The sequence below is a fragment of the Chenopodium album genome, chromosome 1, assembly GCF_948465745.1.
Source record: "Chenopodium album chromosome 1, dcCheAlbu1.1, whole genome shotgun sequence".
In the NCBI taxonomy this organism is placed as follows: domain Eukaryota; kingdom Viridiplantae; phylum Streptophyta; class Magnoliopsida; order Caryophyllales; family Amaranthaceae; genus Chenopodium; species Chenopodium album.
The window spans coordinates 32,533,063-32,560,195 of record NC_137834.1 but is presented as its reverse complement, the minus strand read 5'-3'; the positions used below and the strand labels follow the sequence as shown (position 1 = coordinate 32,560,195).

Genomic DNA, 27,133 nt, shown 5'->3' with positions numbered 1-27,133 from the left:
ATGAACTACAAGAAGTTTGATAGGAACAAGAAGTATGCAAGTTCCAGAAACACAACTTGTTTCAAATGTGGGTCTAAAGATCACTTCATCAAAGATTGTCCTCCACCAGACGGTGAGAAAGTAAAGACAAAGGGCAAGGAGCAATCCAAAGAGTCAAGAGTCTATAAGCCTTACTTCACCAAGGACAATGTGAAGAAAGCCATGCTAGCTTCTTGGGGAAATTCAAATTCAGAGGAAGAGGAAGATCAACCGTCAGAAGAAACTGCACATCTATGCTTGATGACAAAAACTGATGAAAAGGCAAAACTGAAGGAACTAGAATCTGAGGTATGGTTTTCTCAAAAAGAACTTAGACATTTCTCTAAAGAAAACTTAATATTTGCTGTTTTAGAAATTCAAGAAGAATTGAAAGAATTGCACAGAGCTAAACAACAAAGTGATGAAGCTTTGGTAACTTATAAAGAAAACAGTGAGTGGGTCGATAATATGAAATTTGATATTCAATATAGATTCTTTAATCTGTTTGATGAAAATAATTATTTGAAAGAAACTATAGACAGGTTGAAACATGATAATATAATGTTAAATGTGGAACTATCCTTGATGAAACTCTGTCTTGAAACTCCTGATTCTGAAGTTCCTCCAATTGCTCAATATCCGAATTTCGAAAAACTAAAATCTGATTTGGAAGATATAAAAGCGGATAGGGCAAGACTTGAGGGGGAACTTGAGAAATCCAGGAAAGGTAAACAACCTATAGACTACAGAGTTCCAGATTGGATCACTAAAGCCCAAACCAAGAGAACAGAAGGTTTGGGTTTCAAAAAGAAGTTCCAAAAGGAAAGGAAGTATGTTGACCTGCCTAGTAGTATTGTTTGTTATTTCTGTGGCAAAACTGGACACAAACAGGTTAAGTGTCCTATGAAATAAAAGAGTACATAGAAAACGAAAATCATGTAGAACAGATTTGGATCAAGAAGAATGTTGAACCTGCTGCTGTTACACAGGAACCCCAGGAAACCTGGGTTCCTGGAACTAACGTTTGATTTCTTATGCAGATTCCAGTGAGGGGGAACAACAATTGGTACCTCGACAGTGGTTGTTCTAAGCACATGACTGGAGACAAATCTAGATTTCTCTCACTAGATGCCTACTATGGGGGAACTGTGACCTTTGGTAATAACATGACAGGAGATATAGTTGCGATTGGCAAAGTAGGAAGGTCAAGTTCCCATGCTATTGATAATGTATTTTTGGTCGAGGGTCTCAAGCACAACTTGTTAAGTATCTCACAATTTTGTGATAAAGGTAACTCTGTAAGCTTTACTTCCAATAAGTGTAGAATCATTCACAATGAAACTGGGAACATTATTTTAGAAGGAACTCGTAAAGGGAACACATATGTTGTGGATCTTAACGAGGTTCCTAACAACAGTCTAACATGTCTTAGTTTCATTGAGGATGATCCTCTATTATGGCACAAGAGATTTGGCCATGCAAGCTTTACTTTACTTGATAAATTGAGATCTAAGGAACTAGTAGAAGGACTTCCTTGCATTAAGTTTTTGTATGATAAAGTGTGTGATGCTTGTGTTAGAGGTAAACAAACTCGAATTTCTTTTAAGTCCAAGAAGATGGTAAGTACCAAATGACCTTTGGAACTCATTCATATGGATCTATGTGGTCCTATGAGAATCCAAAGCAGAAGTGGTAAGAGATATGTATGGTTATTGTTGATGATTTTTCAAGGTTTACTTGGGTTTTCTTTCTTGTTAGTAAAGATGAAACGTTAGATGAATTTGTAGCTTTTGTAAAGAAAGAACAGAGAAGAACAGGTAATCCATTGATTCACCTCAGATCAGACCATGGAACTGAATTTGAAAATTCAGAATTTGATGACTTTTGCACTGAGCACGGAATGGACCACAACTTCTATGCCCTAAGAACTCCACAACAAAATGGAGTGGTGGAACGCAAGAACAGAAGCCTTGAAGACATGGCTAGAACAATGCTGATCTCAAGTTGTCTGCCTAGGAACTTCTGGGCAGAAGCAGTGAATACAGCATGTTATATTCTGAATAGAGTATCACTTAGAGCCATCACCAACAAAACTCCTTATGAGCTGATCAAAGGGAGAAGGCCTAATATTTCTTACTTTAGATCTTTTGGTTGTAAATGTTTTGTTCATAACAATGGTAAAAGGAATCTAGGAAAGTTTGATGAACGTAGTGATGAGGCTGTATTCTTAGGATATGCCTCTAATAGTAAAGCATATAGAGTTTATAACAAAAGGACAATGTGTGTTGAGGAATCTGTACATATTATATTTGATGAAACTGAACAATTGAATGATGTACAGGATTGTGATGATGATTTTAAAATTGGACTTGTACGCAAGACAGATCCAGATGAAGAATCAACATCATTGCAGAAGCAGCAAGTTGAAGTTGCAGAGCAAACGAATCCTGAAGCAAATGAAGGTCAAGAAATGGAGAATGCACCAGGAACTCCCCCTCAAGAACATAATCTAAATTAGAATGAGGGAGATCCTGTAGAAGTTCCAACTGAGACTCAAGAACGAGTTCCTACAGAAGAACCAGTCAACAATGATCAGGAAAGATTGTATCCAGTCAAGGACTTTACACCTAAGCGATGGAAATATCAGAAGTCTCATCCTGTAGATGCAATTATGAGTGATATCTCAAAAGGAACTCAAGCTAGATCTCAGCTTAGAAACTTCTGTGCATTCTATGCATTCCTTTCTTCTATGGAACCTAAGAACTTTGTTGAAGCTTTATTTGACGCAGACTGGATTAATGCTATGCAAGCTGAACTAAATGAGTTTGAAAGAATAAAGTTTGGCATCTGGAACCTAGACCCAGGAATAAGAAGACTATAGGCTTAAAGTGGGTGTTTAGGAACAAGTTGGATGAGCATGGTATTATTGTCAGAAATAAAGCAAGACTTGTTGTACAAGGTTTCAATCAGCAAGAAGGAATAGACTATGAAGAAACATTTGCTCCAGTGGCCAGGTTAGAGGCTATTCGTTTACTTGTTGCTTTCGCTGCTTATATGGGATTCACGTTGTTTCAGATGGATGTTAAATGTGTATTTTTAAATGGATTTCTAAATAAAGAAGTCTATGTGGAACAACCTCCTGGATTTGAAAGTCAGGAGTTCCCAAACCATGTCTATAAGCTTGACAAAGCTCTTTATGGGTTGAAGCAAGCTCCTAAAGCATGGTATGAAAGGTTTTCAAAGTTCCTTTTGAAAAATGATTTTAAACGAGGCAAAATTGATAAAAATTTGTTTTTGAAGTCAAATGGAACTGATATCCTAGTTGTACAGATTTATGTAGATGATATTTTATTTGGTGCAACTAACGAATCTTTGTGCAAGTATTTTGCTGAAACTAGTACATAATTGAGTTTACGTAACACGTGTTGGTAACACTTTATGAATTGAAAAATTGTTAGATAAATAAGTAGCACTTTGGTAACATTTTTTTAGAATGTAACACTTAATGTAACACTTTTAACATAAGTAACAATACAAAGTAACACTTTTTATTTAGGTAAAATTTTATGGTAACATTAAGAATTTATGATGTGTTACCTTATTTTTATTACACTTAAAAAAAAAAAAACTTCGGATCACTCTCTAACCTCCTTAATACTTGTACAATGTTGTTCCCTCTAAAGCTCTCCCTCGTTCTCCTCTCCATGCCGTTCAAGGTTACGCCAAGTCGCCGCCCCTCCTCTTTCTTCCTCGTTAATTGTAACTGGCTGCCGGCCACCAGTGCAAGGGCGCCTGATGTATGTCAAGGGTTTCTACTATATTAGTGGGAGTAGGCCGCTGCGTAGGGTTTTGGCCACCGTTCTAATGGCAGATATCGAGGGTACAAACGGAGGTCGAGAAAAGCAACGTCATGGTTCATTTTTTGCTTAAATCTTTGTCAAACTTCTTAAAAATCTTGGTAAAAAGAAGGATCTAGTTAGGGTTTCATCTTAGTTTTAGAGAATTGATCTATATATATGAGTAGATTCGAATGGATTACTGTTTTCAAGGTGTGCGATGTGACAAATTGATAATTCTCTTCTCAAATTTTCTTCTCAAATTTTCTTCTCACTACTCATACTCCATTTAAACAGCACTACAGAAGTTATTGATTGTCCCTGGTGGTTGCGACGACGACGTCGAGGCGGTAATGGTGATGCTTATAGAGGTTTGATGTCTTTCTTATGTTTGTTTTGGGATATTTGTAATTTTTAGTTGGATTTTGTTCTGCTGATTTTTTCGAATCTTATTGTTTGATGGTGAATTTTTTATTACTAATTGGAGTTGTAGTGGTACGTTTAAGTACACTAAATTCAAAGTATAAGTTATACTTTGTGATAAATTCATTTTGATTTGCATTCAAGCTAATTCGATTTAATTAGCTAATTAAAGAGCTGAAATAATTTCCAATAACTTTCAATCTTAGTTAGTAGTTTGAGTTTTTTTATTATTAGCTCCATTTTAATTTTTCTAATGGGTTTTATAATAAATGAAATTTTAGCACTTTAAATCCCGTCACCTAACTAGAATGATTAGAAACTTCTCAACGTAGATTAAGTGGTAATTGTAGTATGTTTCTCGAATTGAACTAGATTTGGGCACTACAATCAAATTGTGTATGTTTTCTGGATAACCAACTTTAATTGGCATAATATTAAGTTGAATTTCTTGTGTGTCATATAGATATTGTAGCCACATGATGAAGGATTATTAGACTTGTAGTCTGTCCATTATTTTCCAAAATGAGAAGTATTTTTATGGACACCGTTTCCTGGAAGCTGAACTACATGCATGAATCATGCTCTTGCTTGTGTGCTTTTGGTCTTGGTAATTTAATTGTTGAAATTATAATTTGATATTTATCATAGGTATAAAAGCTTAGCACTGTGATTTATTTCTTTTAAACAAAATGCAATTTGTTTAGTAAACAGGATTGGAGATGTATATGTGCCTTCTTGAGCTAAAAATGCCCAGTCTATGACTAATATATTTAGACACTTCATATCCAACAAGTTTTAGTTTAAATTGTTATACCTACTCATTTTTTTTATGTTTGCGTGTCTGCCTAATAATCATTTTAAGAAACTGAAGACTTCATCTTTCAGATTAGGGTGTTAATTGAATGTGGCCTTCCTGGAATACATTATTTGAAGTGACATAGACTGTGTGATTGGATGCAGGTAGTTTAGTAAAGTTATGTCTTTAGTTAGGATTGGATATGGATTTGGTTCTATTATTACTATAGATAATAAGGATTGCATAATTTAATCATTTGTAGCCTGACAATGTGATATTAGGTACGGGCCGAATGCCATGGCTATTTTTGACATTAGCATGGCTCTTATGATGCCATGAAACCTTCCTAAATGCATGTAACTTGTTGAAAGTATATTAAAGTCTACTCTTAGTTCTCATTTGCATTGTATTCATGATCAAGTTCTTATGTTTGAGACATAGGTTGTGATCTCCTTTGTCATTTACGCATATATCGAATTGTCATCAAATAAGCTAAATAAATTTTTTAATACTCTATTGCCTCCATTGAGTAATTTAGTGTAGTAATTTTTTTTTTGTAGTAATTTTTTTTTAATTTTTTTAATTTTTTTTTCTTCTAGTAGGGAGATTGAATGGTATGACAAAATAAGGTGTGAAAAGAAGTAGGATTTCAGCAAGGGTTCTATGGGACTATTGGCATTGTAAAATAACAATGGATTTCCTCGTCTATTTTGAGCCAATATATTATTCTGATTGGTATCCAGCTAAAATACTCACAACATGAGCTTCTCAACAAGGATGCCTTGTCTAAAGCAAGGAGTTGTCTGCTGTAACTAATGCGGCTTCTGATGCTGTCACTATTATCGCTGATTGCTATCGCTGTTATTGCATTTACTGGACTTACTACTGCTATACTGCTATCTGTTGCTATTGTTATATGTTGTTGCTGCTAGCTGTTGGTGTCCGGTATTACTACTACTATTAGTTTGCAACTATGCTGGTGGTTGTTTTGGAATTCGGCAGTCAAAAGACCGAAGTTGACTTTTCTTTCTTTTTTTTTTTTCAAATTATTAGAATGTTTAGCCAAACAAAAAAAAAGGGTGTTTATTGATTTTTACCAAGTTTGTTAAGAAAGTATGAAATTATATCAATTCAAATTATTATTTATTGTATTTGTTAATTTCACTTTCATGGTTGTTGTACATGTTTATATTATTTTTAGATATTTAATAAAATAAAAAAGTTAAATATTTTAATATATCATAGAATCAGTAGTAGTTGGAAATAATAATAATAAATGCTACCTATTAATTAACAAGGTGTTACATTAGTTTGCCCCAAAGTGATAAATATGTCTAATATAGTGATACTGTATTTTAAAGATAATTGAAAAGTGTTACCTAATAATCAATAAGGTGTTACATTAGTTCACAAAAGTGATATACAATGTCTGATAATGTGTTACTATAGGATTGAAAAATGTTACTCAATATTTGTAAGTGTTACATAAGAAATAAAAGGTAACACTTTAAAAATGACACTATTAATATAAAAAAGTGTTACATAAGAGAGTTTATAGTATCCCTTTTAAAAGTGTTAGCATACATTACCCAAAGTGTTACATAAGACCTTAGATAACATGGGCGGATGTATCACCCACTAAAGTGTTACCTATTGTCTATAATAACACTTTTACCACTTTATGTAACACTTTTGGGTGTTACTTAAGGTTAGTTATGTACTAGTATGACCTTATGAGTGGAGAGTTTGAAATGAGTATGATGGAAGAATTAAATTTCTTCCTCGGATTGCAAATCAAGCAAACCGAAGGAGGAATCATGATCCATCAACAAAAGTACATCAAGGAACTGATCAAGAAATACAAGCTTGAAAATGCTAAGACCAATGATACTCCAATGGGCTTAGCAACTAGATTGGATGAAGATCCAATCGGAACTTGTGTTGATCAACCTATGTATCGAGGTATGATAGGATCTCTACTTTACCTAACAGCTAGTAGACCTGACATATCTTTCAGTGTAGGTTTGTGTGCCAGGTTCCAAGCAAATCCAAAGGAGTCTCACCTGAAAGCAGTAAAGAGAATCCTTAAATACTTGAAAGGAAATGATGACTTGTGTCTCTTCTATCCTAGAAGTGACTCATTTGATTTAAATGACTATACTGATGCTGACTATGCAGGTGATTTGGTTAATAGAAAAAGCACTTCAGGTATTGTACATGTTTTAGGACCTTGTTTAGTTTCTTAGGGTTTCAAGAAGCAAAACACAGTTGCATTATCTACAGCTGAAGCTGAGTATGTGGCAGTAGCAGCAGCAACATGTTGTTCACAAGTACTCTGGATAAAGCAACAGGTTAGAGATTTTGGTCTTATTTTTGAATGTGTGCCTATTTACTGTGATAACACAAGTGCTATATGTATTTCTAAGGATCCAGTTCAGCACTTTAAGGTAAAACACATCCACATTAGGCATCACTTTCTAAAAGATAATGTGGAGCAAGGGAATATTAAATTGGAATTTTGTAATATTGAATATCAACTTGCAGATATTTTGACCAAACCCTTGAATAGAGAAAGATTTGAGAAATTGAGACTGGAACTTGGGATGATCAAGCTGAATTGATTGCTTCTGAAGTTCCAAGATATGGCAAAGTCGAAAATAATGTAAATAGAGCAAAAAGAGCATTTAGCACAATCTTGGTGTGCTAAACATAGCTGAAGTGTCACCGTTGTTGATCACTAGAGGTTAGTTCATTAAACGCTTAATTAAATTTGCTAGTAGTAATGTACATTGCATATGTGTAGAAAGCGTGTTCCAATTGCGTGTTTTATTTTCAGAAAGTTTTTTTTTGAAAATTAAATGAATTTGGAAAGAAAAGAATTTTGGTAAATTCATCCTGCCAAATTGATTTTGGAAAATTAATTGAACGTGTTTAATTAATGACTGCTCAGTAAACTCCTTAACGTCTTTACATCGCCTCATTAAATATAAAAGGCATCTTCATCCACCTTACATCATCACTGTCAAATCAAATTTACACCTCAGTGAAAAATTTCTACAACCTTCCTAAAACCCTCAAGAAGATAACTATGGCCATAATCACCTCAATTGCCTCTTCCGAAAATTCTCAAAATAATCATCACTCTGACCAGGAAGAAGTAAGTTCACTTTCAATTGTCACCTTCACCGAAACACAATCAATACCCCCTCTTTCAGACAGCATGCAAAATCCAAAATCCGCTGAAATCGAAAACCTAACCTATGAGCAAGTGATCGAAAAATTGAAAGAATGGAAAGAGAAGCAAGGACAGAGGAAGACGGTTGAAGAGCACATTAAGGAAGTTGAGGATTTCGCTGAGAAGATAGAAAATTCTGATAAAGAGGAATCGGAGAAGGAAGAAGAAGAGGAGATCGCTGATCAAGCTGAACTTGAGTCACAAGCAGGGAGGTATGTAGTGGGTCACAGAATTGATTTGAATTGGTGTAGACAAGCTAAGTTCCTAGAATTTCTTGATTTAATTAAATTCCAGGGGTGGGAATATATGTTGACTAAAGCCTAAGATAATTTCATGTATCCAATTGCAATGACTGAATTTTGTCAAAATTTTAAAGCAAAATTGGGGGTAATTACTAGTGAAGTTGATGGTATTAAAATTGAACTTGATGTTGAAACTCTGGGTAAAATCTTGAAAACTCCTACTGAGGGATATGAAACATACATTAAAGGAAAAGCTAGTGTGAAAGTGGATAATTATCTGAGTGGGGATATAGTTGAAGCTTTAGGAGGAAAAAGGGGGAAGAACATCATGAATCACAATGATCCAAGTCCTATGAACAAATTGTTGTTTAACCTTGTTAAGAAAACAATTCTACCTAGAACTGCTAAGAAAGGAGAAGCATGTTTAATGGATATGGCAGTAATTTTCTGCATTTCTAGGAAAATAAAGGTTAATTTTCCCTCCTTAATGAATCAACACTTAGCACATTGTGCTCCTTGAAAGAAAAAAGTTGGATAAGTAGCTATTTTGTCTACTATCTTTGAAAGTATGGGTGTAGTGTTAAAAAGGAAGTATGGTGGTTTGGATGAGAAGCCAGAAAATGTAATCAATGGAGAAACACTGGCTGGTCTTAGTCTAGAGGTGGTGCAAGGGAAAATACAGAAGTTGGAAAAGGAACAGCAGAAGAAAGAAAAGAGAACAGGAAAAAGAAAGGAAAAAGAAGTGGTGGAGCAACCTGTTAGGAAAAGCAGGAGGCTATCAACAAGTACTATTCCTCAAACCAGTATGGAGAAACCATTGGAACAGGATACTGATGAGGGAGTGCTTGTGGGGCAAGTTGCAGAACTGGCAGACAGAATGGATCTGATTAAGAGACAGGTGAAAGAAGCTGCTGCAAAGAGTCATGTGCAGTAGCTGGAGAAGACTTTGCAGGATCAGAACAAAGAGCTGAAAGTGCTGAAAAAGCTGATCCAGGAACAGGACAAGATTCTGAAGAAGCAACAAGATGAGTTCCAGGAGAAACTCAGGGTCTTGAAGACAAAATTGAAGCCCTGATTGCACAACAAAGAGAGGACAGTAAACAGATTATGGATCTTCTCCAAACCTAACCTGTTATAAGCCTTAACCTTTCTAGCCTATCCTAGTTTCTTTTGCAGTCATGAACATTTTCAGTTTATGTTTTTAATGCTTGAACAATTTATTTTGGTTTGTAAAAAGTTGTTCAGCGGGATGTTAATATTTCAGTTTTTTAATGAATGCTTTTGGAGCTGCCTATACATGTGTGTATGTGTATATTATGAATGCTTATGCAGGAAAGTGGAACTAACTCAAGGGAAGTTAGCAGCGCTGCCTTCAGTTTCCCACACTCGATGAATTACTTGTGGGGTTGTGGCTTGATGCTTAATAAACGTGAAAAAGCAAGACTTTTTGTTAATGCCAAAAGGGGGAAAAGAAGAAGCAAACTTGGATGCTGAAGTTGTTTTGGGTTCCAGTTGAGAAAGTATCACAAATTTCTCTGATATGATGCTATAGTAGTTTAGTTTTATTTTTGTTTAGTTTACTTTGTTTATTTTTGTTCTTTTTGTTTTTGTTTTTATTTCAGTGTGTGTTTACTTTCAGTCAATAAACCAAAAACACAAAAATACGACCTTCTATTTTGTTTAACTTGTTTCTAGAGTTTGCTTAAGTTTGTCATCATCAAAAAGGGGGAAATTGTTGAAGCATAAAGGTTTTGATGATGAGGAACTTAAACTAAAGCAAACTCGACTAATAAAGGTTTTCAAGTGTTTGATTAGTTTAGGTGAAGTTGATCATGGTGATGGAAGAAGTAGCTGGAACTAAGAAGACATAAAGAGATCTTTATTAAAGAAGTTAAACAAATTAGAAAAAGAGTTCTCTAACAAGAACTGAGTTCCCTAACAGTAACGTTCCCTAACAGGAACTTGAAGACAACAAGCTTAAGTTCTTTGGTGGAACTTAATAAGCTTGGAGCTCAAGTAATCTACGTGAACAAAGGTGCGGCGCAACAATTATTTTAGTTAAGGTTTTTATCTTCTAGATTATTGTTAATATGTTAAGTAGGTTATTGCACGAAATTTATTAGAGGCGTGACAAGTTGGCTTGGTAAATAAAATAATACGGAAAGTAATAAAAGATAGATTTTAGGAAAAGATTTTCTAAAAAGTTTTATTTCCTTTAAATCGGGTTGTTAAAAAGATAATTCTTTTTAACAAAATATCTTTTTATCTTTATTTTCCGGAATAGTATTTATTCACTTGATTTACATAAAACCATGTTTTAAAGATAAGTTAAGTCAACTTATTTATCTTTTAAAAAACCTACTTTCTATACGAGTGTTACTTGTATAAATAGTAGAGAGCAATATGGTTTTAGGTTTTTGTGAGTTTATGCGTGAAGAAATCATTGTGCTATAATTGAGTAAGTTTACCAAGCTTCTATATTGTCATATTAGATTCGGATTTCGTGCATTGCTTACCTATCATACTAGGTGTCGTACACTTGTATTGGGTTGGGTTATTTGGGTGAGTTTATTGTTTATTTTACACACAGTTTTGTAAGCTTCTTTGTGAGGCTGAGAGTTTTGTACTTTGGCAGTACGTGTAGTACTTTGGTGGTACGAGTGAATCTGAGTGTGGTGCTTAGGTTGGGTAGGATAGGGTCCTATCAAGTAGCAAGTCCAGTGAGGATCTTGTGAAACTAAAGGTCCGTGTCTAATAGGTTGTAACTTGGTGTTTGCCCTATTATAGTGAAGTTTGTGTGTTTGAAATCCCTAAGGCAGGGTCGTGGTTTTACTTCCAGTTGGGCCCTGGAAGGTTTCTTCGTAAAATTTGTGTGTGCTAGCAAGTTCCTATATGCATTGCTTATTAATCCGCAAAAAATAGTCATTAGGAACTCGATACAATTCACCCCCCCTCTTGTATTAATCGTCTCAACTAACAAGGGACAACAAACTTAATAGGGTATAATTAACCCAAAAGGGAAAGCAAACAGGAGGCCAACCGAATTTATAACAACAACACAAAAAACGAAATTGAAATACCACAAGCAGATTTACAAACAGGATCAACATAACAGCAATGTGTAGGGACAACAAAAAGGAAAACAAACCTTGAGACATAGCAGGGGCAACCTTCCGTTCAGAATCAGAATCGTCCAGAGACTCTATCTGGGTAACTGCCTCGGGCTGTGTCAATTTGATGAAAGATCTCTCGTCCGCACTCAACTCGTATAGTTTATCAACCAAAGATGGAGATTGAGAGCGTTGCTTCAACTTACTCACTGCAACCATCAAGCAAATAAGCCTAAATCAACAAAGAAGGAAAGCAAGACACAGAAAAACAAGAAAATAGAATACCTTCAACCTCAACAGTGTCAATAAAAAAATCACAATCATCACCCAACGAATCAATCCTCACAAAGAAATACTTGTGATACCACTTCTTGTCAAACGCCTTCTCCAAGTCGGTCACCAAAGGGCCAACACCATCCTTCAAACGGAGACCAACCCGACCCTTACCACTGGTCCTAATAGTGTAAGGATAACATAAATCCCTCACATCAAGTTCTATACCCAATTTCGCACTCAACAAATCAAGAATTCTCAAGACCCTCCAAGTTTGGGGAAACAACTGACAAGGTGAAACCCTAACCCTAGACAGATATTGACGAACAAGGGGGGAGAAAGGGAAGGTATGCCCAATCACAAAGGGATACTCAAAGAAGCACACCCAACCAGGGGCAGTCCAGTCAGCACTTTCCCTAGAAGACGGGATTTTCACCACCACTCCATTAGGAAATCGCGCAACAGCGGCAATCTTCTAAACCTCCTCCTTTGTCACTGTTGAAGGATAAACATCCTTAGCAGGGAAGACATTTTGCGCAACCAAAGTCGGCTTCTTCACACCCTCATCAACCCCAGTAAACACTACTCTCACAGTGTCGCCCATCACAAAAACACAAGAGAAGCAAAGAAGTAAAGAAACAGAGAAGAACAGAAGAGAGAGAAAATACCTGTGGAAATTCGAAATTGGGGCAAAGAGTAAAGTAACTAGACGTGAGCCTGCACACTGAATAAATATTGGCAGGAGAAATAAACTGCCCTTCACGATTACCGACAAAATTGCCTTAAAATTGCCACCACATTCCTTATTTTTGTTAACTATTGAAATAACTTCTAAAAATTCGAAAATCCTTCAACGACTTCTTTAGGTAATTTTCACCTTCAATACTTGAAAATAAAAATTAAGGACAATTGTTGGGCCCGTATTAATATACGACCCAATATATTTAGGGCACCACTCCATGATCAAGAAGTACAACAAATCAGACAAAGTGGCTTGATTGAAACAAGCAAGGAAAGCGAGATCAAGAATATCAATCAAGAAGATACTTGCCAAAATACACCTATAGAACAAGGAATGGAATAAATTAAAGAGATCTCCCACACTTTGAATATATTTTCAATATCTATGTAACCCTAGGAGTTCCTATGTATAAATAGGAAAAGTCAGACACTGTAACACTCATGTACGCTCACTGATATTTCAATATAAACAAGTTATTCTACTTTTGTCTACAGATCTGCATCCCTGTTGAACAAGGAAGCTTGTCCTTACTCAGTATTGTGTCTCTAAACTCGTCTTTTTGTTCTTATTGAATACTTATTGCTTATTTATTGGTTATTTACTGCCTTGTTATCGTTCTAAATTGCTTTATATATTATTGGTGGAATGATTGTTATTACCCCTCAAAACCTAGCAAATTCTTAGATGTCCTAGTTGAGATTTGCCTAAACACCGCGCAGCAAAGCTCAAGAAACAGAGCCAAACCAGAGAGTTTGCGCGACATAGTTCGCGGCAACTACGTGGACGCGCATCCTTGGCTGTGCGGGTGCGCAGCCCTGTCAGAACCCGCGCAGCTAAGCTCAAGAAACAGAGCCAAACTAGAGAAATTGCGCGCCATACGGTGCGGTCTTCGTGCGGGCGCGCGACCTGATGCGCGGGCGCACATGCAAGGGCCTCGTTTCCCCGTACCCTCAAAGTTGCGGCCGCGCAAGATTGTGAGAGGGCGCACATTGCCACTGCACGGGCGCGCATAATTGTTCTTAATCATGTTTTGTTTTGAGTTTCTTGAGTTTATTTCTAGTTTTTATATTATGTTTATTCTCCCTTCTCTAGGCTAATTTCTTAGCTAGGGGAAGGGGGTGGAAAATATGTGTTGATATTAGATGAATGATGGTGGTTGGATTGAACTCATGCCATAAATTGATGAAAGACATGATTTTTGATAGCTTAAGATTATTGTTACACTTTATTTGATGTTTTCTAGTTTAACTGCATGAAAGTGATTTGAACTAGATTAAGATCATCTCTATTTTAATGATTGCATGAGAATGAGTTATTAAAGTTGAGTTTTATGGATTGTGGTTCTTTATTCTCTTGATTTGATTGTAACTAATAGGATGGATGAGAATGATCCTTATTTGCATAGACTCTTTTACATTGATTTGCCTAGACTTTTGCATGAGAATGAATTGTTTAGGTAGAATCTTGTGTTTTTTTGCATGTTTTTCATGATAATCATTATTATTCCCCTCTTTCTAATCATATTTGACACCCCCGTATCCCTAGCATCATTCTCCCTTGATTTTAAACATCATCTTCTTTGCTTATTTGCAGTTTTAGTGCTCTTTACTCAAAAACCAACAAAAACGATCCCCTTTTTCCTCTTGCATTAAAGAATATTGATGTTGAATTAGTGTGCTTCCCTAGTTGTTCGACCCTTTACTTGCCACTAACTAGTTTGGTGTAAGTTTAGGTATTATAAATGATTAATTTGATTAGGGTAGTAGTTTAATGACCTATTTAACCCTCGATCAAAAATCCACAATGATGAATAACATATATAAAACATAGCCAAAGAAATATAATTTCGTATTGACTAAGAGTTCTAAAATATTTATTTTGGAACATGATGATTATGCAAGTAATAAAGATCATTTGACAAGTTTCAACTCCAAGTGGTTTAAAAACCATGGAAATCTTAAAAAGATTCTAAATCTGTAACCATGTGTATGACACTTGATTAATTTTCCTAATTGGGTGAGACCCAATATAAGCAAAATAGACAAGGAAGAAAAATGTTTTCTAACCAAAGCAGAGACTTGTTAAAGGATTCAACAAGTTCATAATATTACTATGACTACGATGAAATCTTTGCATTAATTAGTCATGTTGCCAATATCTATTAAAGATATTTTAGTGATTTCTACTATATGAGATTTGGTTGACGGATTTCAAAACACTTTCTTGAAATTGTTCATGAAAGATGATTTGTATACGATACAATCAGAATAGTTTTGAAAATCTAATAATCTTAAAGGATCAAAGAAAGCATCATGGAGTTAGTATTCTTAATTTTGTGAGTTAATCAAAATTGTTTGATGTTCTCATAAAATGAAGATGTTATGTATACAAGATGTTTAGTGGGAGCTATGAAGTCTTCTTGGTCTAGTATAAAAAGCAATTATTCATTGCTTGAAGAGTCAATTAATGGGTAATGCATTTTGTATGAAAAACCTTGAAGAGGAAGGTGAGTACAGTTGGGCGTCAAGATGTATAAAGATAGGTCTCGAAGGATGTCTGAGTTTAATTAAGAAGCTTTTATTGATAAGGTTCTTATGAGATTCAGCATTATATTGAAAAGAGTTTCAATCCCATATAACATGACACATTGCTTAAAGATTCAATACTTTGAGAAAGGTTGATGAAATTAATGTTTTGAGTAATGTCCCTTATGCATTTTTTGAAGGATGCATCATTCATGTCATAGTCTATACTCGTCTATTTTGATTCATATGTTTTAAGAACAAGTGATGATAGATTTCAATCGAAATCCAATGTAACGTTGGAATACAATTAGAAATTTCTTTATTTTTTTCTAGTAAAATGATGAAAGAAAGTTCTTGGTGTATGGAGATGAATATTATTATGAAATTTAGAAGTTTAAAAATTCATATTTATGAGAATGTATCATGAATTATACTTACCAAACCCCTTCCATAACCAAGGTATGAGAGTCATATTAAGGTTCTTGGATTGAAGTAAGTTATGTAATTTAAGTTGTTTATGTTTTAAGAAAACATATTACATAAGTAATACATTAACTTGCAGAATTATGTTTATCAATTGAAACAAAGTTTCAATCTTATTTAATTACGGATTTTGATATTAAATAAAATGTCCAAAATAATTATGTATTGATAGGCTCATCAGGTTGATGACCTGGTGAATGAAACACCACAGGTGAACTAAATTCATACATTATTTAAATTCCTAGTTAAAAATCATTAAAGTGGACATTAATGATTTCAATAAATGGTCTAGCATGTAAGATTGATTGTATAACGCAGTTTCATGGGCTATAGGGGCATAGTGATGCTCGGTTAATCATATGGATATGCATGAATGATGTATGATTGAACTAGTGACCTACTTTGAAGTTCAAGTATAGAACTTCCGGATATTTTAGTGGATTCCTTTGACATGAGTGGAACATTGATTTCATTCAATGATTTGTTTAACACTAGTGGAAAAATAGCTATCCGTAACGAGCAAAAAAGTCATATCCGTAACGGGCAACGGGCGTTACGTATGCCACCGTTACGGATAGCAAGTGTTAGTTGTAACGGGCAGTGTCCGTTACGAATAACGGGCAGTTGAAATGCCCGTTACGAATAACCCGTCATTAGTAAAGGACATTTCAAGTGCCCGTTACAAATAACCCGTTATTTTTAACGGGCTTTTCAACTGCCAGTTACGAATAACAAGGTTATTTGTAACGGGCATGATATCTACCCGTTACAAATAGTTTTACCCCAATTTAAAAAAAAATCCAGCACATGCTGTGCTGGATTAGTTAGCTTGCATAATAATTATAGCACAATTATTTTATTAATTAACTGAGATAAAAATAGTACTTCATATTTATACAATAATAAAAAAAAATACATTTATTATCATCTTATAACTAAAACTAAAAAAAAACAAAGCAAAAGAAAATCTCAATGGCAATAAGAGATTTAAATGATTTTCCACTAAATTAATGTTAAATCATTTACATCTTCCACCAATTTTTCAAGTTAGTGCAACTTTGATCTCAAATTCTGTGACAGCATCAGTTTACACTTCATCTTCCGATCTGGTCGACCTACTTGATCTATTACCAACTCCATTGCTAGTCCTCCTGTTTATAGTAGTCTCCACAACTTTACCACCTACCAAATATTCAATCAAAAACCCACTTCAAAACCATCATTCATACAACATATATCAAGCAATGAACGGGAAATAAAATCGATTATTACTTGGGCTCGCATGTTCATAAAGAATGATTCATGGATCCTTGTTAGAGGATTATTATTGAGCATTAGCATAGTAAGTTCTGGGGTCAAAGATGCCATACCACTTGGAATCTTCTCGATTTTGTTATGACTCAATGACACCTTTACCATACCATTGCTTCATTGCTCCACTTCAGGCCTTTTTCCTGGATGTATCTCTGCATTCTTCAAGACTATGAGGTTATCTGATTCAACAGCAGTGAGAAAGTCTACTTTTCTCTTATAAGTCTTCAACTCGTCATCTAAGTTAATAGCCAATAAATTGCACAAGACTCCATTCATTGCAATTCCTGAAAAAGAATTAAATATCTATTAGGTAACATATATTGTAGGTATGCCTTGAAAGTTTGTATTCGATTTCCTTGCTGCATATTTCCAACATCAAATAAATGTATAATATTCAACTAATTAGCTTGCTGAAATCGTGGTATATCTAATTGGCAAAAAGTTTAGGAAAAGCCTGACAAATAAAAGAATGGCAATGCTTGAACTTGACTGATTAGTAGTTGTTATCTTGTTCTGGTAAATTAAGCAATAGTCAATATAAATGACTAAATGATAAACAAAGAAACAGTAACTAGAAGAATAAGAACAATCCAAAATGCAAGAGATTACAATCAAATACAAAAAAAAGAAAAAAAATTTGTCTTTATAATTCTTCCATGGTTGCAGTTCATTACACATATTACTAGAATACTAGTATAGGTCAAGGTTCTCAATATTACGCCTTTTAAAGCTAGATCAACAAGTACATTGAGTTGTAGGCTAGATTATGATTTATGAATGCACATAAGGAAATAATGAAATCAAAATTTCATCACCCTATTGGTTTGTCCCAGAAAAATTCACTACTCCCTTTGCTAAAAACGTAGTTACGAAAATAAAAAAAATTTGGCTTTTGAAAACTGATGAATTCATAACCAGTCGAGTGCCACAAGCAGATGTACAACAAAGAATTTCTTTTTCATATGAAGTCAAACCACTAGATGCAAACCAGAGCTGGCAGCTCTTACCAAGGAAAGTACTTGAAGGGGAAACTCATTCAAACCTAGAGAGCCTCGGTAAAAGTCAAACATACACCTACATTTTTAGATCATAATAGGACTATTATAAAGTAATGAATGTAGTCCACAATAGAAACTAGTTGAAGTCTATGTATCAACCAAGTATAATAAAGCACCACAATTATAACATGATAAGTAACTAAACATGAGCCAAAAAAAAAAAAACAATTTAAATGAGGTTAAACAAGCAAATAAGTAAAGATAAACAACGACAAAAGCTAATAAAAAATATGCTTACCCTGATGGTGTCGTAGTGGTTCCAACTGACTTCCATTGATAGACGGCCAAGCAAGCAGTATTTGTGACCCTTGTGAAGCCTCAACACCCTGAATTAACCCAACATGAGACACTGTTAATACTTAGAGGCAAAATGTCACAACAAAATCAAATTTGAAACTGTAATCAACAAAATTAAGAATGATCCAACTCACTTGAGAGTGTCGGGAACAACAACCCTCTTTATTTTGTCATAAGGTGGGGGAACTCCCTCATAAACCTTCAACCTTGTCAATGATGCAGCTCCCCTCTTTGTCTTGTGAGGAATCATACTAAACAAGCAATTTCACAATCAATACCATTTACCACAAACGATGATCACTAAACAAAAAATCAAACTCTAATCACAAGGAGACCAGAACCCCTAAAACCATAAGCGTGTATTAATTTACGAGAAGATCCAACCATATTTTATCTCACAATTCAATCTCTTTCTTCTACTCTGTATGTTTCAAGTAATAAAAGCTTTTTAATAATGTGGCACAAAAACAAATAGAGCAATTTGTGAGAGGAGATAAACATGAATGTTAATCTTGGAGAATAACTTTAAATTGGATATTATCAAAAGCAAGGATAATTCCTATATCAAACAATAAGATAAAACTTTGCAAGTAGAAGCAATGACAATTCCCAAGTTATAAGAAGGAGAATAATCCATACTGTAATATTGAATTTTTTTTTTTATAATTGATACAGAGTATATATGTACAGTATATAAATTGAAACTAACAAGATTAATAAGCATATTTTTAAACTTGAATTGAAACGAAGGAGAAAATCCCAATTGAAAACTATATATTTACAGATATAAATTGAAACTAACACATTGAAAGAACATTAATTAGCATATTTTAAAACTTAAAATCCCAATTCACAACTAGAAAATATCTTACTTTTTTCACATAAAGTTTAGCTTTATTCTACTAAAAATAAGAGTTATAAAACAAAACATCAGCCAAAAATATCTTACAATTTGTTCATGATAATCCAAAAAATCAAGAAAAAATTCAAAATTCTAAAATAAGCATCAAAACCAATACTCACTAAATAAAGACGAAATAACACAAAAATAACAAACAAAAAAATTCAAGATAAGTTTTGAGAGGACGAAAATTCAGATAAAAAGATAACAAAGAAATTGAGTGAAAAATGAAACATATAACAGAATCATAATACCCAATATGCATATCCTAAATTTAGGTGAGAAACTTCTAGACCAAAGCAGATAGTATCTCAAACACCACAAAATCCCAAAATCAATGAAAAAAAAAGCCAAAAATCCGTGCTTAAGAACACATAAAAATGCAGATAATTGACAAACATAACATATTCAAAGCAAATAATTCCTCAATTACCAGAAAAAAAAATGCAAAAACATACAAAGAAACGCTTAAATAATTACAATTAGAAAATGTTTTAAAAATTGAGAAATAGTTAAATTCAGACTAAAATTAATTAAAAAAATGGTTGAAATAACCTGAATATGCTGATAGAGGAAGGCAAGTAGTGTTTGGGGAAGGAAGAGGCGCCATTAAAGAGTAAATTTGCCACAGTAAAGCATAGTGCCCAACAACCATCCCCCCACCGGGAACCCAGATTCCACGACGTAATTCACACCCACGAAGCCAGAAACCCAGATCTGGCCATGAACACCACCCTCACAAACCCACAAAACCTATTACCCATGAAATCACAAAACTAATATAAGAGTAAAGCAACGAAAAAATTGAGGAATTTAGATAGAAAAATAAGGGAGACTGAGTGACGGCGGCAAAGGGAGACTTAGGGACGGCGGCAAAGAGAGATTGAGTGAGTAAAATATTGAAAATTAAGGGAAATGAAAGAGGTGAGAAGATAAAGAGGGGGGAGGGTAAGAATTGACGGCTAAAGAGTGAAACCCTAATACGAGTAGTAAATGGGCTATGGGCTATGGGCTCCTCTCCATCAGTTGGACTAAATTATTTGTGACGGGCACTTTATGCCTGTTAAGAATAATATAGTATTTATAACGGGCAATATTTTGCCCGTTACGAATATTATATATTTGTAACGGGCAGTATTTTGCCCGTTACGAATATTATATATTTGTAACGAAGTCCTATTTTGACCATTACGGATATATTTAATGTAACGGGCATAGCTTTGCCCGTTACGAATAGCCTGTTACGAATGACAATTTTTCCACTAGTGTAACTGTGGTACTTTCAAACGTCTACCCGTAACTAGAGAGTATAAAGGATGTTTCCTGGTTACTCTAATAGTTGAGTAGGAGCTTTGGTTGCCAGAAGATTGGATTGAGTCTACATGGTAATAATGAAGAATGTTTCATCGCGACTTGAAGAGGGAGAATTCAGTAAATGCGTGGCCGCGCTCAAATGTATTACTCAATAATCATTTGTTTTGTAATTCTAACTCAGATTTCAAGAAAAGATTTGCAGATTAATATGATCTCGACATGTGATGCAATTATATTATTAAATCGACACATATTGCCTTAAGGAATTTGAATATTGCACACTTGTCTCAAACAAGTAGGAGATTGAAGGATATATGTCTTCGTCGTGTGCAATTACTAGATATATAATGGATCAAATTATGGAGATAATTAAGTTCGTTCGTTTGTTTCGTCATTATCTGTTCCTAGACGTGATCAACCGTATTTGGTCTAGTCAAATAGTCCAAATCCCAATAGAATGGATCCTATAAGGTCACACAAAAGGGTGTTGGATTGAACAAAAGAAAGAAGCCCAATATTAGGCCTCATGGAGTTGCCGACTATATTGGTTGTAAAGAGAGAGTGTTGTGGGCTTGGTTTGGACTCTAATTATAAATATGATGTATAAATAGAGGCCTTGCCTAGGGTTTGATATAACACACTTGAGCAGTTAATTGAGAATAGACTTCCAAGCAACCAAACCCTAGCCTCATGCAATCTCTCTCCTTACTCTCTTCATCCCATCCGTACAAGGGTACAACCTTCTTGTGCAAGGTGGTTTACGGTGTTGGTGTGGTGGTGTTCGTGGTCGGTATTCTCCTCCCCTCTCCGTAGAAGGTAGCTCGAATTGTTCGTGCCCAACTACCTAGCAGTAGTGGAAATTCAATTCTATCCCGTGGACTAAGTAGAGGAGCAACTCTTGGCCTCTATTATCTCCCTAATTGTTAGTCAATTGCTTGTGGAAATCACGCGTTAAAGGTATGGATTATGTGATTCTTTATGTGTTATGCTTGTAGATATTGTTTAGGTGCAAACGAATATGATTTGTGAAATTCCGCATTAAAGAACTTAAAACCCTACACTGAATTGAAGATACTTCATCATGACCGGCTTCCTGGCCTCGTAGTCACCACTCACCTGACTGACTATCAACTAGGATTTAGAAGTAGCATCAATTTTTGTTACCCCGTGTAAACACCCAATTGTGTCTCCCAAAAACCAAACCCGGTGTTGAATACCTTTTGCACCGAATCATAATCGAATGAAGTGAAAGTGTGGAAAGTCTAATGTTGTTGTTAGTTTTTATTAAAAAATCTTTCTTTCTGTTTTCGAAATCCTACTCTATTTTATGAAAAGCCAATCCATTTTAGTTTGGTCCATGACAAGGGTAAAATAATGGTGTAGTTGGATTGGGCTCGAAAAGAGCTTTCCAACGATATATTATAAGGCTAATTCCGATGAATAATGAGGAAGTTATGGCCAGAATACTAAACTGGGCCCGGTTTGATTCTTATATGCGGCCCAATGATCTAGAAGAGGGCCTATTATGAATTATCATTCCTAATGCAATTAGGATTGATTATAGTCTTCTAGAAAGTTCTTTTGAATCCTAATGAGATTAGGATTGATAGTTATGTTTTATGAGTTTTATTTGGAATAAAGGACGTGTTTTATATGAAATTACGATTTTACCCTTCTTACGGATTTTATGACTTGATTTTATCAAAAAGTAGATTCCGCGTTGAAAACGCGTGGAAAACCTTCTGCATCGCCAAATGACAGTTTCGTCTCATACATTAGCACTAGAAACACCTAGCCAAGTTCGAAGTTGCCTTCGCCCTAGACGTGAAAGGTTTGATATTTCTGAGGGTTTGATCCCAAATCTCTATTTCAACTATTTAATTTAATTCTTAAATTTTATTAATTTCCTTGAAGTTACTAACGTGTGTATTTTGTTATTAGAAAGAGATACGAGACATCCATGTAAGTAATTTAATTGTTTAATTGATATTATGATATAGAAATCATGCTTAGATTATTATTTTGATTCCTAGTATCATGTTTAGGGTAATGAATAAGTTTCTTAAATAAATTATAATTTCTATGATGCTTCTTATTTTCTTTCCTAATATCATGTTAGTATCATGTTAGGGATAAAGCTTTGATATTTATTGTTTAGTGACATGTTAGGGTTTTTTTTTTTTTTATTATTCTTGTTAGTATCATGCCTAGGATCTTGCTATTTTTATGCTTTAGCATTGATATGATTATGATTATTATTATGTTGCTTATTATTGTTATTGCTTGATCACGCTTTTTATGCATGTTTAAAGGGAATTTGTATCACGCTTAATAAGATAATTAATAATCTTGTTTAGGGCTAATATATGATTATAATTCAAGGGATCGACAATAATAGTTTTATTTGTGCATTAGTATTCAACTGACATAGATAAACAGGTTTAGGGTAAACCTAATGATTGCATGTTAGTCAGAAAGCGCACATGAATACGAGAAGAATAAAGTAGAGGCCTATTATTAGCGCAGGTTCTTTCCCTTTTAGATTGGATTTGTACCTTCATCCCTGAACACCAGTCATGGTTCCAGACCAATTGGAGCTAACGATCTCCTTGATCGTTAAGGGGTGTAACCTTCACCCTGTGAACGGCTTACAAGTTCCTAAAATTTGTTGGCGACTCTTTTGCTCTAGCTTCCTTCCCTTTGGACGCCACCATGCTTAAGTGTATAATCACAGTGGGGTTCTAGTTTGGGGTAGTGCCTGAAATATTCCATACAGTTTTTTGGCGACTCCGCTGGGGAGGATTTAGAATGAGTGGATGAGACTCGAAAAGTTCTTAGTATTTCATGTGCGTAATTTAGAATGAGTGGATGAGACTCGAAAAGTTCTTAGTATTTCATGTGCGTAATTTTGATTGAAATTATTGGCATAAACATAAAAATTCTCACTGGAAAGACCATCTGTAATGAGTAAAAAACATAGGATTTTTACGCGTAGGAAATTTGAGGAATATCTTTCACAACTAGAATCGAAATAATACTGCGAAAACTAGAAAATTCTAAGAACACAGAAAGCTTTGAGGCATGTAGGAACTAGCGTCTACAACATGGAGACAATTTTGTCGCCTGGCGACAGAGCTATTTTCTGGTGACTGACTCTATTGTTCGGCGCCAAGTTCTTCCATTACCGAGCCAGAACTTTGCCTTCTTGTTTTGACTGGTTCCAGCACTTTTGGCTCGATTCTACTTCCTGATTGAGTTTTATCTCTTTTCTGAAACCCATATGTGTTCTACATATAGACATAACCCTCTGGGAATTCATCAGAGAATGTTGAATTCACCAAACCATGGAAGCGAGTTTAACTCGCGGGGTCCCATCCACACGCGCCAACCCTTCCAAAGGTAAGGCTTCCTCGCGGTACATCTAGACTCATAACCATGGACCCTCTTTGACTAAACCATATCTTGAACTTTAGAGAACTAGAGCCATGGTTAGGTTGAAAACTCATTGCATCATATTGTGCCTACTTGACTACTTGTGCATTATTTGCTGTGCATACTCTATGTGTTTTTCCTAACTGTTTGTTTGACTTGTGATTAAGTATAAATAAACTAATTAATGACTAAAAAGGACTTTGCTTAATTAATTAATTAATTAATTAGAGTAATTATAGTCTAATAAATTAATCAAACTGACTCAGTACGACTTTAGGCCTGTCCCTATAGAGTAAAAATACTGGAAACAGTCCCAGATCGATGTTCTTGTAATGACACAAATGTTTGGGTTGTGGCGCCAAATGCCATTGTGCAACGCCGTGCGAAAATTATGTCGTCTTGGTCTGCACTGCAGAGTGCGGCGACAGTTCAGTTCTTTACTCGAGTCATCACGACAAATCTAATTAAACAGTTTATTAATAAGTTTGATCATTTTGTTAAGGGAAGTAACCTTATTTAGTCCTTAATTGAGTCTAAGCACTTAGTCTCATGGTCATACACAAGTCTTAACATGTCACCTACACTCACTAGTCTTAGCACACACTTTGTATATGTCACCATGACCATGTCTTAGGTTCATGCATGAGTCATTTTTTGTCATTCGAGTGGGGGGATCCAATCTATTCCCATTCTCTTCCACATTCTCTTCCATGTTGAATGGAGCTTAAGTCAAAATAAATAATAAAAAAAGAAAACTTACTCCTAACTTCCTTTTCCTCAGCACTTGATCGAGGAGAGAAGAAGCATTTAACCAAGACAACACTTTTGATAAAGCATCACATTTTTTTATAAAACAAAAAGGGTTGTAATAATGGCCGGCGAAAAAGAAATTTTCTTAAGTAATATAGTGAAAACTTGTCAAGCCTGGAAGAGGACGTTCAGGAATTACGAAATACCGTTGTCACGCTTATGGGTGCAATAGAAGGATTAAGAGATTGGATAATGGTTATCGAACAACGTTCTCATTATCAACTCCATAGAGGCCATGATCACACTACCGAAGGACATTTCATCATCAAAGATTGCATTCAAGACCTCATTGACTCAAGTCTCCTCCATGTCCCTCCAAGCAACAAGAAGGCAAAGATTAGTAACAATAACAACAATTGCTGGAAAGGAAAGAAGAACGACTATCCTTCTTCTTCCGAAAACACCTACTCTATTAACGGTGTTGTACTTTCGACCTTGATAAAATATTAGCCATGGATAATCGAGGACTTAGAAAGCAACTAGGAAAGGGTTTCGCCCCTATTGAAATTAGCTACGATGCTGCTTTCGATCAACTCCATGCCAAGGGACTCATTACTCCCATTGGACTCATTCAAGATCCCCCACTTGAGAAGAGATTGCCTAGTTGGAACCCAAATGTACACTGCAAGTACCATCAAGGTAGGGGTCATACTACCAAGGGCTGTTAGAAGCTAAAGGAAGCAATCTAATATTTGATCGACAATAACAGGCTTCCAATACCTCCAACCTGCAAGAACACCAAGTGATGATAAGGTAAAGGACAAGTGGCAAGATTCAACGACAAGATTTCGTGATCTCTTTTCTGTTTCTTCTTTTCCTTTCCCCCATAAGTCTAGCATAGACACCTTTTATTTTTCTTAGATATACTTTATAGGTTTCTTCTTTTTCCTTTTTAATAAAATGAGCATTTATTTTCTTGCATGTGATCATTGCATTACATTGCATGAAAAAATAAAATTCATGTCGAACTAAGCACAAGGTATATCAATGATTTGAGGCACCCCTTGTAGCCACATCATATCATCTTTCACCCTTCAAATATACAATCCTTTTTTGATAAACCTTTTTGAGCCTTGTCTAACGATAAACCTTTCTTTCTTCAACCCACATCTAACTAACCTTGGGATGGGACAGTGTGCAACTTATGCAATTTTATAAAGCTTGAGTGATTTCAAAAGATCAAAATAAATAAAAAAGCAATAAAAATAAATAAAAGTGTATAAAAGGGCAAGTGTTCCAATGTCTCTGATATGAAAATATCTTTGATAAGAACACGTCTCAGATTGCGTCTCTTATCGAGTGCTCGATACCGTGCCTGAGAAACATGAATGCCAAGTGAGTGATATACCACATGATCAGGATTTCCCACATTTATAAAAATAAAATAAATGTAAAAGCAAAAGAGAGAGAAAAATATCAACGAAAAAAAGAAAAGAGAGCTAAAAAAGAGTTTAAAAGCCTCAAGCATAAAAATATAATGATTTCTAAAGCAAGGTTTCACACCTTGGGGGGCTTATCTAGGGTCGGTCTTGAGCCTTTATCCCCTTTTTCTTCAAACCTTTAGCCTAACCACGTTACAACCCTTCAAAAGACCTATTTGAGGTATACACACACTTGTGCGAGGTTCGGCTAGAGCTACGTTTAGCCTGATTCTTAAAGGATACGTAGGCAACCTCACATCAAGGTGCGGTTGTAGTAAAAATGTATTCATATTTGCTTTCATAATTGATCATATCAAGGAATTTCTTGTGCTCAACCTTATCCATTTAGAGCTAGACTTGGGGGCTTGATCCTTACATTATTAGCCAACCCAACCTAAGAGTCACCACCATTTGACTCTTTTTTATATATTTTTTTCACACTTAGCCCTTGCGGCCTAACTTTAGTGTCACTATCACACACATCACAGATACATGACCAAATATACTTTCCTTAGGAACCCTTTGTCATGAAATCTTAACACAACGTTGAAGCATGCCTTGTCATATCAAAATAACTCATCACTTGTAATCGTTATCGCATCACGAAGTATGAATTGCTTAGCCTCCGTGCCTAAGCTACCTACATACTTTCATTATTGAGTAAACTAGGATAGCCTAGGATGAATTAACCCTTGCACCTTGAGAGACAGCATCAAACACATATACTTGGCTAAGTTATTCATCATGCACTCTCAAACATTTACTTTAATTCCAGGAGAAAGTCGGTACCCTCCCACGAAAATGGCGGAAATATTTGTTTTTCAGGTCATGCACACATTGAGCCGTGAGTCATCACTTTGCACACACGAGTCACACATAGTGAGTCATGATTTAGGCAGGTTA

The 27,133-nt window shown here is 35.1% G+C and overlaps 2 long non-coding RNA genes across 3 annotated transcripts; one reads left to right on the top strand and one right to left on the bottom strand.

Annotated features, from left to right (window-relative positions):
* Positions 1 to 3,661: 3,661 nt before the first annotated feature.
* On the top strand, positions 3,662 to 6,103 carry LOC145580286 (uncharacterized). Its single transcript, XR_014099381.1, has 2 exons — positions 3,662 to 4,225; positions 5,673 to 6,103. It is a non-coding gene; the product is annotated as an uncharacterized LOC145580286 (long non-coding RNA).
* A 10,414-nt stretch (positions 6,104 to 16,517) lies between these two features.
* On the bottom strand, positions 16,518 to 20,151 carry LOC145580208 (uncharacterized). Of its 2 annotated transcripts, XR_014099359.1 has the most exons (5): positions 19,809 to 20,151; positions 18,487 to 18,603; positions 18,294 to 18,381; positions 16,956 to 17,281; positions 16,518 to 16,865 (listed from the first exon to the last, which is right to left on the bottom strand). It is a non-coding gene; the product is annotated as an uncharacterized LOC145580208 (long non-coding RNA). The 2 variants fall into 2 exon arrangements; XR_014099344.1 differs by lacking the exon at positions 18,487 to 18,603 and having other exon boundaries at positions 19,809 to 20,147.
* Between the last annotated feature and the right edge of the window lie 6,982 nt (positions 20,152 to 27,133).